Here is a 16,932-nt window from a genome sequence, read left to right on the forward strand (position 1 = left end):
CACATGCGTACAATGGAATATCATCCAGCAGTAAAAAGCAGTGAAGTGCTGATACATGCTACCACACGGATGAACCTTAAAAACATGGTGCTAAATGAAAGGAGCAGTTACAAAAGCCCACAGACTATGACTCCATTTCTATGAAGTGTCCAGAATAGGCAGTTCTATAGTGACGGAAAGCAATCAGTGGTTTCCCAGGGCTGGGGTTTTGGGGGGAAATGGAGAGTGAGCTAATGGGTATAGGAGTTTCCTTTTGGGGTGATGAAAATGCTTTGAAGTTGATTTGGTGATGGCTACACAATTCTGTGATACAATAAAAATTATTGAATTGTACACTTCAAATGGGTGAACTGTATGGTGTGTGAATTACAGCTCAATAAAATTATTATAAAAGGGGGGTATCGAAAACAAACTCGATCTCAGAAAGACGAAAGGCTGTAAAATCTCTTCACAGGAAGACAAACTGAAGAGACTGGGAGTAAAACAGAAGGACTCCGGGGAAGGAGCCAACCGCAGATATTTGAAGGGCTCACACATGGAAAGGGAATCAGATGCCCCGTGCGGCCCCGCAGCAGACCCTGCTCCTCCGTCAGGCCTGCTCCCCCGCCCGCCCCACACCCCCAATATCTCCTACACATCCTTCACTGCTCGTTTCACTGTCACCTCCCAGGGACACTGCCCCCTCATCTCTGCTGTGCATGCTCATAGCCTCCAGCGCACTCCAATTTGTGATGATATATTTGTCTAATTCTTGGGTTACAGTCTGAGGACCTCACTAAATTACTAGCTCCATGAAGGGACCCTGCCAGCTTCCCTTCACTGCTGTCTCCCCAAAATTTATCACAGGGCCTGGTATATAGGAGGTGCTTAATAAGTGTTGGTTGAATGAATAGACAAACAAAATGTAACTGTCAGAAACTATAAGCAGACAGTCTAAGGAAGAACTTTCTGAGAATCAGAGCTGCCAACAGATGCAATAAGCTGCCTTGAGGGCTCCTGTGCCTCCCTTCATTGCAACTGTCCCAGCACGTGGGGGACAGAAGTGTCAGGGAGCAGAGTAAAGCACCAGAGAGATGGTCACATGGGATTTCTTCCACTTCTGTTTTAAAATCCCATAAATAGTTCATGTACTCTGGAAAAATCCTAAAAGACAGATAACAAAAGTCATTAAATCAAGTCACCCAGAATCTCTCTACCAAGCGACAGCCACAGTTAACAAAGCCTCCCCTTCTGGACGTTGGCTATGGAGCATTTAGGTACGTGGACAAACCTTAGCTAACGTGGGATTATGTGAATCTTCGCACGTCTCATAACCTTTCATCACGGCTCACACTGAGCGATGCTTAATCTGTGCCAGGCACTGTGCTGAACACTTCACGTGTGTTTGAGTGTCCTAAAACCCAGAGAGGGGGACGCTTATTATTCACAGTTCACATCACAGACAGGGTCACTGGGATTTAGAGAAATCCTGTAACTTTCTCAAGATCACAGCAAATGGCAGAGCCAGATACAGACCCCAGTCACCCCACTTCAGACTCCAGCAAAGGTTCCACTGATGTTTGTTGAATGAGTCGCAGAACAAACGAATGAATGAAATACGTGGTCAACTGCCCACACTAGGAAAAACTGAGCTTCTCTTAACTAGCTGGTTGCTTCTTACGTTACAAATGCTCTAAATCTTACGTCATTCATCCCTTCCTGGGACATTTTATCCTAAGGCTAAACATGGGGTCATTTTAACACCATAAAGAGCATTTCTTTGGCTCCAACTCCCATCAGCTCTTGGAGGAGTCTTCTTCAAGCGGAGCCTCGAATACCTCCTTGGATGGACCTCTCTGCTGTCTCCTGTGGTCCAGGCTTCTGTCATCTGTAAAGCCAGTTGCAGAGCCCACTCTCGGCCACTTCCAGCCACCTGCCACCCACACTCACTGAAGCTGCCTGGCCCCTGCAGCCGCTGCAATGTTGCTGTGTCCACTTCGAAGGGGTGGTGCCACCTCCCGCTGTTCTGCTGGTATAGGCGCCGCCAGTGCTGGTGCCACCGCCACCGCCAGTGCTGGTGCCACTGCCACCGTGCGAGTGCCACCAACACTGCCAGCGCCGGGCTCACCGCCTCTGCTGCCGTTGCCGTCACGTCGCTGGCCCTACTGCCCAAGTCAACGCCACAGGGAGCTGGCCCGGCTCCCACCACACTCACAGAGCGGAAGGCAAGTGTGGGAACTAGGAGCTTTTGATTGTCCTTTGCTCAAGCCCCAGTCAGTCTGTAGGCAGATGAGGGACAGACTGAGTGACAAGACAGCATGAAGTATTCAGAATTACCCTCTCCTCCAAACGAAGCTTCTCTCTGGACTATCTTGGAACTTCCTGGGAGACGATTGGTCCCTGATGCAAACAGCTTCCTGGAAAGCCCAGCTCATATTCCCAAGACATCTCTAAATCCCACAGCGGAGGAGCAGCAGAGGCCAAGCTGGGGGGCCTGCTCCCCACCCCGCTCTCCTCCTCCCACCTCCTTGTAGCTGACCATGCATTTTTGTTCTGCTGTTACGAGGCTGCGAGACACATTTGTGGCTCATCTTTGAAAATTCACAGACCTCATGCTACCCACTTGTGAACTCACCTGCCCCTGGGCTTTGCCCTGTGTCTCTTTCAGTCCTGTTTCCCAGATGTGTCATTCTTATTATTTTATTATATGTATGTCTGAAAGTCCCTTTTGGAATAAGACAGGAAGTTAGAAAAGTGAAAGGAAATAAAATGAAGAGCCAGAATAAGAACTTAGTGTATATACATTTAAAAAGGGAAAGTTCATTTCCAAATTTGGTGTGTTTTATTGGGGATTTTTTCCGAAGATTTCAAAGGAGCAGAAATTTTTGGTCAAATGACTTGGCAGTTCCAGGTAGAAAACAGGGCTCTCTCAAGTACTGAATGTGGATTATAGCAGGACTGAGCACTCCCTGACCTTTGTAGACAGACATTAACCACACTGCTGGGTGTGGCTGATCCTGGGCAAAGCTGGCATTCAGGGCCCCCAGCCCTGCCTGACCATCCATGGTCTTCAGCCCAGGACTCCTTCCTTAAAGAGCATCCGGGCTCCCAGGCTCCCTGGGTAGGCCGGAACAGACAAACCCACAGGAAGATCTTAACGCTGTACCTCCAGGCTTCCCAGTCAGAGGAGTTGCGTGACCCCAAAGGCAGAACCACCTACACAGTTCACGGGACCTTACACAAAATGAAAACGCAGGACCCCTTGTCCAAGTTATTAAGAATTTCAAGAAGGTGACAGCACAGCATTAAACTGAGTGCCGGGCCCTGTGCGACGGCAGAGGTCAGACGTCCGAGCCGGCCCCGCCCCAAGGCCACTCAAAGGTATAATTTAGAAAATTATTTTTATATATAAGTGCAAATTCCTATTTTTTATGGAAGAACACTTAAAACTTGGCAAATATTTAGAAAATAAAACAGACGACTTCAAAGACATTCCATTCGTGCAGAAGCCCCCGCTGATTCAGCCCTGCAGTTTGGACTAATTTGGTGAAAAAGCATGAGAAACAACTGTCTTAACTTTTACCATGTTTCTGTCCACGCCTGCACACCCTGCCAGCATTTCCCATTTTGAGAGAGAAGTTTGGAGGGGTCAATGGCACAGCAAAGCAGGAAAGGCTCAGATCCCAGGGGCCTACGCTGTTCTCAGATGGGTGGAAGGGGTCTAGAAGAGGAGCAAAGGAGCCAAGACGGAGCAAGCAGCAGCCTGGTCAGCGGCAGGAAGAGGGGCAACAGGACAGGCGGGGAGGGCCCACCCAGGCCACGGATCTACTTTAGAAAAATCAGTACGAACCTGACAGTGTGTCAAGTTTTAGAATCTGATTTTACAACAAGGATTTCATGCTCATATAGGTTAAAATAAATGTAACCCGCTCAACGTCAAAAGGGCACTTGGACATAAATGACACATGAACTTTTCCCCCCCGTAAGCAATCGCATGAGCAGAGAATCCAAAGGGTAAATGAGAGAGGTTTTGCCCTTGAATTGGCTATGACTGAACCTTCACCCAGCTCTCCAGATCTCACGGGTGCCTCTGAGCTCTAGCAAAGCTCTGGGTTTGTGCTAAGGCTCTTCTCCATGCGGCGTCATCGGTCAGTTCTGCCCTTTCACATAATGCACGGCACATCACAGGAGGGCGCTGCGGGCGCTGTGGCAGAGGACGAAACCCACGCTCACCATCAACGACAAGCTCAGGCTCAAGAAGACTGACGGAGGGGCTGGCCCCGTGGCCGAGGGGTTAAGTTCATGCTCTCTGCTTCAGCGGTCCATGGTTTCGCTGGTTTGGATTGGACCTAGCACCGCTCATCCTGCCACACTGAGGTGGCGTCCCACACAGCACAACCAGAGGGACCCACAGCTAGAATATACAGCTAGGTTCTGGGGCTTTGGGGAGAAGAAGAAGAAAAAAAACAAAAAAGAAGATTGGCAACAGATGTTAGCTAAGGGCCAATAGAAAAAAAAGAAGACTGAATGATGAGGAAATACGTTTGGACAAAGTAGACCTTGTCGTCTCTATACCCGAGATAATGCATAGGGAAAAACTCAAAAATGCTCTTCCACCTAGGCATCCTCCTCTTCTAATGACCATCCTGACTTAAACATGACATGACATCCAGGGCGGAACGTTAGAACTTTGAGGTCTGTCTTTCGGAACATCTGGGCCAGGTGCACGCTGTCTCATCCTTGCCACAAGGAAGCTACATTAATGCAGACTGCAAACGCACCCTTCAAAGTCAGAGACCATGTAACGCATGTACATTCCTACAGATGTGACCGATCCTCTGCCCCCCCTTACTCTCTTTATATATGTATATATGCCTGTTAATTTATATACACTATGTATACATATATGCGTATACAACTATATATGTATGTATATAAAATATGTGGGTGCACGTATTTATGTGTATGAAATATGCGTATTTATAAAGAGAGTGAGAGAGGCAGGGAAAGAGAGAATATATATGTATATGTTCACATAAATATGTAGTGCAGTTCAATTCCATGCAACTTTATTAAATTTAACCACCACGGGGAGTCTCTGTCACGTGCTGGCGCTATGCTAAGCGCTGGAACACAAAACTATCTAACAGTGTCACCAAGCTCCAGGAGCTCGCCATCTCAAGGGGAGACAAGAGTGAAACAAACACCCATCTCGACCAGCATGGCGGCCACTCGCATGGCAGCAGCGTGGTCTGGTGGCTCTAGACTGAGGGTGGCCGTGTGCTTGAGTGGCTCTGGCTGGCTCACGTCCTCCTCCACCACTTTCAAGCTGGGTGACCTCGAACATGCAATTCATGCCTCAGTGTCTCCATCAGGAAAATGAGTATCTACAACAGCACCTTCTCCACAGGGCAGCCAGGATTAAACGGCAGAACAAGCGAAGGTACATACACTTCCTGGCACACAAGAGACGCTCAATAAAAGGGAAGTTTTATTATTACAATTATTATTTTTATTGACAAGAATATGAGGTTCTGTAGGGGACACTGAAAGAGAAAGTTCAGTCTAACCAGAGAAGCTTCAGTGGGGAGGTGGCATAAGGAGTAGGTATTTGTCAGGAGAACAATAGGGAGAAAAGGCATTCCAAGGATAAAAAAGAGTTTGTTCAAAGGCCCTGAGGCATAAAACCTCCTGGCATGTCCAGAGAACTGCCAGCAGATCAGCACAGAGTAAGGGTTCAAGGTCAAAGAGAAGCCAAAGCCAGATCTGAAAAGACCACCAAAAAGCCTTAAACAACGGAGAAATGAAATCAGATTTGCCTTTCAGAAAGGTTTAGGTAAAATCCAACTGAAGATAATTTCACCTTTCCAGGGTCATTAGTGTGATGAGTGGTTGTCACGAATACTGCTGGAATATATTAACGCCACAAAACAGAGGGCTTACTGTAATTCACACCTTCTTCCCTCTGTTCACCAGCCTTCAAAAGTGTGTGTTTGTTGGTTTCCATTTTAGTACCCAATTGGCTTATTTTTCCACGCTGATTTAGCTGCTGCAGAAGGTTTTCTTACCGCCAATATCGTACAGAATGACTGTGAAATATTCATCTGCCTAACTGCAACAAGAGTAAGTGGCCACTTCTTAGCATTCATAAGAGCCAGAAGGCAATCACCCACCCTCAACGTTCGTTTGCGGGCAACAGCAATGGCAGCCTTGCAGATCAGGTTGTGGAGACGGGGGGTACATTTGGGAACCTAGATGGGAGTTAGGACCGGAACTAGAAGCCAAATCATACCCCAGGATAAAAGCAGCATGAGTAACACAGAAGGTCACCGAAGAAGAGGAAAAAGAGCACGTGTTCTGGCGGGAGAGGGATGGACAAAAAGGCAAAGAGGATCTTTTAAGGGAATTTAGTGACAATGGAGGTCCCTGGAGGGAAAGTCTGAGACAGGCAACTAAACTGGTTGAGTACGTCTAGATTCATTTGCTCACTCATCATACATGAGGTCAGCCTATGAGTCCATTCTACCGATGCTCTTTGTTCCAATATGTCCTGGGTATTGAGAAAATAACTTGACACCACAGAACAGCACATGGTCTCCACCAAGGAAGGATTCAGGAAACAGGACCAGAATCTGCTGCTATGGGGCACCTGGGTGCCAGGTACTGTCCTAGGTGTGCTTCCATAGGCTGTCTCATTTAGTCTTCATAACACTCCTTTGATAAAATCAACAGAGATGAACAGTCGAGTTTTCTGGCCTCAATTTTCATTGTCCCACATTAGAGAAAACAGAGGCAGCAGTTGGGAAAGGGGCCACTGGGTGAGGAAAGGAAGCCGGAAACTTAAAGTTTCAGATACCCATCGCTTTAGTCTCCTTTCTTCTTCCCAGAGCTGTGAGCTTTGGGTCTGGTCTTAGATTTTCATAAAACGAACATTTTTTTTCAGCTAATTTTTCCCTTTTAACTTAATACATTACCCCTAAACGCCCATCTATTAATCCTGACGTGTCTCGTTTAATGGACCTGCTAACATCTCAGTACATGCACACGTGTTTATGTGTGCTCAAGTGCTGGTATGTTCAATTCAGGCACAAACAGAGGGTGCCGGCACCCCCACGGGATCTGCCAGTGTGTCAAATCCAAATTCTGGACACAGATGTCCCCTCACTGCAGTGGGACTGCCCCTTTGTGTTGTAGCTGCTGCAGCCTGGGGCTCCTCAGCACCAGTGGTATTTTGCTTCTTTAAGTTGTTTTAAAAAAAAAAAGAACAGAAAGAAAGTAAAAAAACCAAAACAAAACAAAAAATAAAATAATCATATCAACCCATCATGTGATACTCCAACTTAGCAAGTATTTTATGATCCACTGAGAAATTCAGTGTTGTAGAAATAATTAAAGTAAGCAAGGAAAACAGCAGGATTGGGGCCAGCCCCGTGGGCCGAGTGGTTAAGTTCACACGCTCCACTTCGGCGGCCCAGGGTTTCACCGGTTCAGATCCTGGGTGAGGACATGGCACCGTTCACCAGGCCATGTTGAGGTGGCGTCCCACATGCCACAACTAGAAGGACCCACAACCAAAATATACAACTATGTACTAGAGGGATTTGGGGAGAAAAAAGCCAAAAAAAAAAAGAAAGAAAAACAGCAGGATCTCTCTCAATCACTCATTGTTTCTCAGACAATAATTTTTCTCCTGAAAAATCAAATCAAACAATAAATTATTTATTGAGCATCTACTATGTGACAGGTACTCTTATGCCCAATTGAGTATTATAGGATTTCTTTTCATTATTGTCTTTTCCGCTTTAAAATATTTAAAGCATTGATCAGGATGCTTTAGCTGTTTTCTCTGCAAGCCATTTTATTATTATGAATGCCTTCAGAAGTTGAACACTCTGATGGCTATGCAGTTTTCTGCATCTTTTTTGTTTTGTTTTGTTTTCTTCCTGCTATTGTTTTCCACCTAAAACTTTCCTTTTCTTTTCTGACTCTCCAATTTTTAGGGAGAAAAATCTAGCATCTGGAGGCTGAGACCATTTGAAATGTCTGGGCCGAGGATTGCTAATGACCTCCCAGAGATTAACCCAAATTGCTGATTTAGCAAAGCCCATTCTTGACCTTGACACAAGACAAGACAGGCAGAGGGGAAGGACTTGGGGGGAGCAGTGAAAGAACAAGGCTCATAGAAGCGCTCAGATCTCACCAGGCCCCCTCCCCCATTCAGCAAACACCTGGCTGAGTTGGAAAACATGACCGGTCCAACCTTCCTATTGGCACCAATTGAAGCTGTCAGCTCTCGGCTTGTCACCAGTTGCACTGGGAGGCCCCGGGCAGCCACAAGAGCCCTAATTAGGCAGAAATGACACTTCTACAACTGACCTGCCAGGACCTTTGGCAAACCATTTAACATCATTAGTTAACATTTTTTAAAAGTGTGAATGTAAATGAACAGCCAGTGGCTTTCAATGGAGTCTGTCGGTGGCATCTCCCCCCTCCCGGCTCACTCTTTCTCTTTTTACATGAATAGTCCGCTTGTTTTCTCCAGAATTGGAGGGAGGCACTAGGGAAGAAGGAAGAGGACCAGTCTTCTGAGAGGAGAGACATGTTAAAGCATAAACAGGCTCAGAGGAGCGGAGAGACCATCTCTTCCTGCCTTAGTACGGGTCCAACAGATAGAAGTGCCCAGGGCTGGCAGAGCGGGGAACGAGCGTGTGCCCAGCAGGCTAGACCGGGTCCCGCTCGGTGCTTGTGAGTGTGGACAGTGACCATTCGGGCTTTGGGTATGTGGGAAACAATTTCATTTCCTGACTCAAGGGTGCCTCTCAAATACTCCTTCTCTTGCACCTCTTACCACTTGTTGGCATTTTGAACAAGCAGACGTTCTGCAGCGGGTCAGCAAGTATCTTACGTGTGCGTAAATCTAAAGGTACCTAGTCCCTCTCTAAAGGAAGGAAGTTCTAGGGGTAAGTACTTCAGGCACTGGTTTGATACTTACACAAATTAGTTCATTTCCTACCTGTGGCGGTTACTTCCCACCTCGAATCACACTTCATCTTGTTCTTTGCTGTACACCCACAGAATCCATACACGCCGACACTCTCCATCTGCAGGAGAGGGGAAAAGAGTTTCACTGGGAAAAGCTCATTTTGTCCGTTTCCACGCTGCTCTCAAATCGCACGCCCGTGCCAGCTCACGGTTTGGGAGGAAGGGAAGCAGAGGTTCAGGTGGGCGACAGAGGGACCGGGTTCCTGGCGGCCTTTGCACTTACCACCTACTCGTTGTGTGGCCCTGGGCAAGGTGCTTTGCCCTGACTCTCAGATGTTTTCATCTGTAAGACAGAGATAATGCCTTACTACTTCAAGAGAGAAAAAAATAGGTGGAGATATCATGAGAACTGGAAAGTGCTGCTACAGGTAAGGAGTTACGGCCCAATAAGAGCGGCCAAAATTGAGGAGCTATGCCAGGTTCTCATCCATCCTCTATCTTGGACAGACGAAATTGGGAATCTGCCCTCTTGCTTCCCAAGGCACGCTGGACAAAGCCACTACACCACCAGCACACTCTGGCACACGCCCCACCCCGCCTCCATGCCTGCTTATTCTCAAAAGAGCTGTAAGTACTACAAAGAAAAGTGCATGGGTGCAAAACAAATTCCTAAAACCCATGGTTATAGCAGCTATTTAGCCTCTCTGCTGGATCCTAAACGGTAGCGAGGCGAGGCACGTCTTGTCCATCTCCAGATTTCCGGAAGCCCTGAGAACAGTGGTGGGTACACAGTAGATGCACAATAAATGTTTAGTGCATTGAAATGCAATGCAGCTTCCAGACCTGTGCTTATAGCAGCTGGAATGTGCGCTTTAGGAAGGCAGCACAGATCCTGAATTTGGAGAGCTTTACTGGTCCCTGAATTAAAGATGAGTTAAATCAAGCAAGCGGCGTGTGGCGGAGAATGCCTCTAAGCAGTCATGAGAGAGAAGCAAAGAAAACAATCTTAGTTTGGGGCAGAAAGAGAGGAAAAATACTAGAAAACCGTCCTTAATAACAGTAAATGGGAAAGGGAGAGAGCAGCTCATCGTGATGGAGCATTTAGTGCTTTTAAGCTAAATACCTCAGCATATTAAGCAAATAGAGAAAAGCCAGCTAGAAGATGTCAGTAAATTGAACCGAACAGTGCTCAGAAAGCCGATAGGAGGTGTCTGGTTTTGACCCCTTTTCCCATCACATGCCCGCTCCGCGCCTGGTTGTTTAGCGTTGCTTCTCCTCTCCAGCTGGGGAGCTTATTGAAAAGCTCTTGCTCCCTGCCTGGTTTTGGCACATTTTCTGCAGGTGCCTCCTACTGCGGCCACAATGGGCTGCTAGGGAGGTTCAGACCTGTCAACAGCTACAGGGGAGGGGGTGGTGGTGGTGGAGGGAGCACAGCCATTGTCTTAAAGGGCCAGTGACATTGTGCGCCACCGCGAAGCCTGCAGCACTGGCAACTGCTAATGAGATGAATCCTTTCTGCCGCTCTCCCTTTCTCTCTTTAATGATTTAACTTGATCGCTTTGGTTCCTTTCTGGAAGGGGAATTGCTCCATTGATCATATAAAGTAATTGCCTGTAAAACATTGCTCTGCAACAACTACTACTTCTCTGGCTGAAAATGTCACAGCAATTGAAAAGCTCTTAGCCCAGTTCAAGAAGGAGGTTGCTCAAGAGAACAGTCTTTGCATATGTCCCCAAGTACTTGCGGGTTCCGAGAGTTACAAGTTTTTGGTGTGCCCAATGGATTTTTAAGACAGAGAATTTCCCTTCCTCCAGCACAGTATGATTTTGTGTGTGATTGTGGAAAACTAACCAAACTAAGCTAAAAACTCCCTCAACCCTAAACTTAGATTTATTCGTTCAGGGAAAGAAATTATTTTCTTAATCCCCTGTGCCATTTGTTTCTCAGAAGCCTGCTTTCGGAGGGACACGCACACGGGTCAAGTGTGATTTCGAGAGCATCTTCGTTCTCATCACATAAGAAGACAGTATCTTTGTCTAGGAGGTAGCAGGAGCCTGGGTTTTGCACACAGGAATTGACGCTCTAATTGTTTTAGATTTGCTGATTTTTTCAGACCTGTCACTTGGCGGCAGCAGTGACACACTGTGGGAATGGGGACCACACACTTAAGGAGTTTTTACAAATACTTTATTAGTCATTGCCATGCCAATGTGAGGGAGTAATTCACCTGGGGAAAAATCACTCTGTCGTAGGCATGAACCTGACAGAGAAATAAACAGCTGTTAGCGATGGTTTCATTTTCCTCTGACAAGCCTGAGTTTGTATCTGAATAAGAGCGAGAGACTTTTTTCAATTTAATTGGTGGGAAGCGCCACTTGCTAAATGAGATGCTGCCACGTTACTAATTCGGGAACAAAGCTTCAGGTGAATCACCTTCCAACCCGGTGAGCCATGAGTATTTTCTGTAGCTGATGAAGTCAGGGCAGTGGACGTACTTATTATTGTACTTTTTAAAAAAAGGCAAAACATCTGCCTGCTTACTTGACAAACGAGTATAGAAAACTCAACTATAAAAAGGCCATTTAAAATTATAAATCTGAAGAAAACTATAGAAAGTTTTACACCTAAACCCTCTGAAATGTCATGGTACAAGTTCCATAACCGTAAAGAGGTGCAGCACTTTTTTTCTTGGAATTCTGAATTTTAGATTTTTAAATTTTGCAATATTGTCAGAATAGAAAGGATATTCAGTTAAGACAATTACACATATTACACTAAAATAGACAATATATAATAAAAGATATTGTTCCTTTATCTACCCAGATAGTGAAGAGAATTTTTAAAATTCTTTAAATTTAAACCCGTTAAATAAACTGATTCCTGGATACAAAGAATTACGTTGACAGCCTTTCACCAACAACTGGAGTTTTTTTCTATTTGCTTATACTGCAAGGTTGCTTTTTTTTTTTGGTTTGTAAAATGAGGGTACGGAATTAATTGACCCCAGAAGTTCTGCCTGGCTCTATGATTTCCTTATCCATAAGAAATGATTCCTATAGTGGCAGATGGAGAGACAAGCAGTAAATAACGACCACATGGTTATTTCTAGCAGCTTTGCCTATTAAACAGGTGGTCAGTAAAAGTAGGTTTAGTTAAGCCCCTGCAGCCAAGACTAGGAGAGCTTGGACCATTAAGGCTGGAATCCCAGACCCCCTCGCCCAGGAAGCAGGAACGAACAGGGAAGGTGGCATTTGTGGGGGGGTGAGGTGCAGGAAGGGGGCCGGCCTGCTGCTGGCGCTCAGGCCGAGTGTCCTCTGCATGAACTCCCTGAGTGAGAGCGTGAGTGGACACTGTTAACACCGTTTCACTGTATTTCTGGAGCGGGGAACAAGAACATTTGAAGAGGAGAAAAATACGTCAAACAAGCACATCGTCAGTGGAATGAATATCAATTCTGACAGCAGCCACAGGACTGGTTTCACTTTTGCATCCTCCTCTTTTGTTTATTTGCACGTAATGCAAGAGGTCTGAATAAAATTCCAAAGTTCAGAGACAACAAAATGGGGCGTCACGTCTTATTCCTCACGTGGATCTTCGAAGTACATTTTAAACCACCTGACTTCACAGGTATAAATTAACCTTGGTTTACCTGCGTTTGAACTTTGTACGAAATAGGGTTTGTCAAGATGTTGGGCATGCGCTTAAAAATAAACGAATGCATTTAAAAATGCTGCATCATTGCTCACCTAGTGATGAAATGTACACAGAGTGATGAAAATTGTACCCTGGGCTAATAAGTGACTGTTCTGAAGGGTAAGCGCTAACATTCTTCATAATCAGATTTGTAAATTTACTTAAAGCAGTGGAGAGCCACAGACATTTCAGCCTGAGCCTTTTATTTACTTACTCAGTATTTACATTTGGTACCGCCATGTATCTCATCCATTAAAAGTTAACACACAGAAATGTTAAGATCCTTTATACTTTAATAAAAAGTTAACATCAGGCTGATGGGTGACAGTACCTGTTGAAATGTATGTATGTGTGTGTGTATATATATATATACACATATATAAGGTATGCTTATACATATATAAGTTGTGCTTACTTTCCAGTTAAAAAATGACCTCAATTGGAAATTTGCTTTATAGCTCCTGAATCAATATAGAACCAGTGGCTAAGGGAAGAAAAAGGTCTTGCTGTTTCATCCCTCGGCAGAATGCATGGGATGGTTCTAAACGAACATGTCAGCTGCAGCTTTTATGACTTAAGTTAGATATCATGGAAGCTACGCAAGCACAGATTCACTCTCCTCCCCCATGAAGAGCTCCATCTACTTTTTTTGTTCCCTACAATTTTCTTAGAACTCCTTGCTGCAAAATTTCCTTTCTTTCAAAAGTTAGAAAGCACTAAGAAGCCAAAGGAGTGTTCCCACACTGTTTCTCTCCGGGGTTGTTTGGTACAGGATCACCGTCCTTTCCTCCAATCACATCCTTGCAGAGTTAGAGCTTATTTTAAAATATCCAACTGAAACAGTTGCGCTCAGTAATCAACACAAACATGGCTGATCCAACGGACGAGTTGTAGACGCCTACCATTAAAAACCCTAAAATTTTACCTACACATTTAGTCAAAAATGGATGAGCCAGGATGATATGAGGTATACAGTGCTAAAGTCTAAATGTGGGGAGCAAGTTGAATCTCATAGACGTGATCGTGTTGGCTGATCCTGAGGCGGCCGCTGAGCCGTAACCCCAGAGGGTCCTGGGTGTGTGTGACATTCTCTGACCCGCCAGCCAGGGTCTAGTTCTGCACAAAGTAGAATAATGCTTTTTTCGTAGCATTAGGGCTTGATAAAGAGTGTGAAAAGTTCAAGGCATGCCCCTAGTGAGCTAGAGTCAAACCCAGACATCATACACGGGGGAAGGTAAAAACGGTTATTTTTAGTTAAAAAAAAAAAAAACCCACAAATACATGGTGGTTTCTTTTGTTTTCATATAGCAAACAACATGGAGATTAAGTTTATTGCAAATATAAATTAAGAGAGATTTTATAATTTTGAATTCTTCATTTTGATTGCATTTTCTGCTTTTGCAAATTGATAACTATTTCAAAAAAAGACAACTAATTTTCCAATAATAGGTTTATGAGAAATATACAGAAAAAATTATTAATTAAACAGATAATATTTTCTTGCCATGGTCTTAGTTAAGAATTCAAAATGGCTGTATTTTCAGTAAAGTCATAAATGATGATACATAGGACAATATTCATTCCAAAGCTTCTAAATTTTACTTATTTCAAATACCATACTTTAAAGTAAATGTTTTTGTTCTTACTCTACAAAATACAGGCTTTGATTCTGTATTCTTAAAATCAGCACAGGAACTTAATTTTTCCTTTATATCCTGCCAGCCTGGCTATAAAGAAAAGAAAGCATTTTCGATTAGGCAACCAAAGTTCAGGTCAGATCTGCAAGTTAATAAAAATTCCAACAAGTGTTGGCATGGAATAACTTTACATCAAAAAGAAATTCGGTACTAGTTCTCTCAAACAGGAGCCCTCCGTTTAGAATTTTAGAGGTAGAACAATTCTCTAAGGGACGGACGTCGGAGGGTAACTGACACGGCCCTTCTCTATGAAATCCCCTGCCTCGTGAGTTCGCTTCACAATCTTCTCTATCTCCAAATTCCCGCAAAGGTTATTACGACTAGAGGGCAAATATTTGGCCATGAACTTTGGGAAAGATGGTTACCTAGAATAGCTCAGGAATATTTTAAATCACTCCGTTGTTCATAAATCCACTCGAATTTGTACAGCAGTCTAACAGCAGCTGTTGAACAAGTGTGGCTCCTTCGGGGGTTCTTGCCAGTTTTGCCAACAAGGGCAGAGCCGGAGAGCGGACCCTGGATCACTCACGGTGCTCCCTTTGGCCGTATGTCTATGCACATGAAAAGAAAGGGAGATCACGGCACCCAGATACTTCTGTCACCAAGCTCACTTTTGCCTCAATAGTTTATTTCAAGTAAAAGTAGCTTCCCACAAAGTTATCCTACTACACATCAACTCTTTATTTCTGTCTGAGTGCTACTGTATTACGTTCTCTTGCACTTTCCTTTTCCTTCCTATCCTAAACTATAACACTCAAAATATCGTTATGCTGACTGTAGCCCACGCTGAAGACAGGCATCATTAATAACATTAAAGGTATTTCCACTTTAGAAATAATATTTTAGTCTTTCATCCTTACTATGTCTCTCCTTCAAGTATTAATGGAAACATTATTTTTCTGAGAAACTGATTCTGACCATGACTTTTATTTCTATAATAATCACCTAAGGTGTTGCATGTACAATCACAAAATATAATAATTGTATTATTTAATTAAAAATAGGATTCATGATCCCTCGCCAACATACAATTCCATGAATTTTTTAAAATTATACAGAAATTTAATCTAACACATTAGATTGGCATTAGAGATTCATTCACAAGTGTCCCCTTAATTTGGGAAGTAGGCATGGCTCAATGATAATTTCTATATGACTGTCATATATAAAAGAGATGCAGTTAAATCAACATGGAGAAATTTGCCTAAAATGATTTTATTTGCTAAAAACTCCTGGAAATTTACTCTCCAAAATCACAATTCTTCAAGAAATAATTCTCATCATCTCATCTAGTAGTCTGTGACTAGAATTTTTTAAAAAATATTCAAAGAACTAAAATCCTCAAACTTCTTAAACAGGACCAAAAGAGGCAAATCAAGGAAGAAAAAAAAGAAAACAGTAACAACAACAACAAAAAACAATCCTACACTTTGCCAGTAACAAATGTAAAGAGTCAAGTCCTAAATTTTTGCCAACTGAATTTTTGAAACTCCCCATGCAATTTTCTGAAGGTTTAACATTACCGTAAGCTTCATGACCAGGCCTGCAGAAATCATCAGTTATAAAGGCATAGACAGGCTTTTGATTTTGCTAATAAGAAATAGATAATTCCTCTTAAGCAGATTAACTTAAAGTACATTTTCAGGGAAGCTAGAATCCCCTTCAATCAGGTTCTTAAGTTTAATTACAAAAGTCAAACAATTTATTAGCTCTCATTCAAGCATAACAGCCAAACAGGCAGACACAGGACTCTCGGGGGCCAGGAAACAAACCAAACCAATATTTGCACCAGGAACAGAGAAAAGACTTTTAGCCATAACTTGATAAAACATCTAACCGGTCCTCTTCACTGCGTGTCTTCCTTGCTTTCTTCTTTGCTGCCCCCATGTAGAAAATATGTCTAATATTTTCCTTATTCACCATAAACGCAATTACTATTTTTATTTTGCTACTTTTATATTAAGAAAAGAAGTATAAAATGGAAAACCTGGCCTTTGTAGGATATTTTATATGTATTCCTCTTGCTTTGTTAGCCCCGTAATTATGTGACAAAAATACTCTTAAGTTGTATCTACTTCTATAAAGTTAAAAAAGTATCTATTTAAAAATGGCAAAATAGCTGGCTTAAAGAATTTCTTTTGCCTGATTTTTTTCCTTTTCTCTTTACTGTCTGAACTCACCGGATAATTGCCCTACTTCCAGTTGCATTCTGCCTATAGAGAAATTCTGTGTCTATACCCTGAAAAATACCAATTAAACTGCCAGCAGCAGCATCTCCAACAGTATCTTTTGGTCTTGAGTGCCAAAGCCCTTTGAACAAATGACCGGAAGGCTAAATCTAAAACAGCCTTTGACAGGATGCCAACTTTGAACACTCACTTTATGACTGTGGCTCCAGCTTTCTGCTTTCTTTGGAAAGCAAGAGAGAAATAGCACATCAACTTTCTAATTCTGCACAAACAGTAAGGTTAAAATAAAAGTGATGGATTATCAGGAGTTTTGATTACCTCAAAAGGTCACTAATATAGTTTTAAAGGGGGGGCGGTTCCCCTGTCATTTAACTCAGTCCCATCTGAATTCT

At 43.6% G+C, this 16,932-nt stretch overlaps 1 long non-coding RNA gene across 1 annotated transcript in view; it reads right to left on the reverse strand.

Annotated features, from left to right (window-relative positions):
* The window catches only part of LOC124234744 (uncharacterized), a 22,735-nt gene continuing 5,803 nt past the window's right edge, over positions 1–16,932 (reverse strand). Inside the window, exons 2-4 of the long non-coding RNA XR_006887385.1 lie at positions 8,993–9,080; positions 1,271–1,393; positions 1–1,143 (exon numbers count right to left, since the gene is read on the reverse strand). This is a non-coding gene — a long non-coding RNA (uncharacterized LOC124234744). The remainder of the gene's footprint in view (positions 1,144–1,270; positions 1,394–8,992; positions 9,081–16,932) is intronic.

The sequence above is a fragment of the Equus quagga genome, chromosome 2, assembly GCF_021613505.1.
Source record: "Equus quagga isolate Etosha38 chromosome 2, UCLA_HA_Equagga_1.0, whole genome shotgun sequence".
Classification (NCBI taxonomy): domain Eukaryota; kingdom Metazoa; phylum Chordata; class Mammalia; order Perissodactyla; family Equidae; genus Equus; species Equus quagga.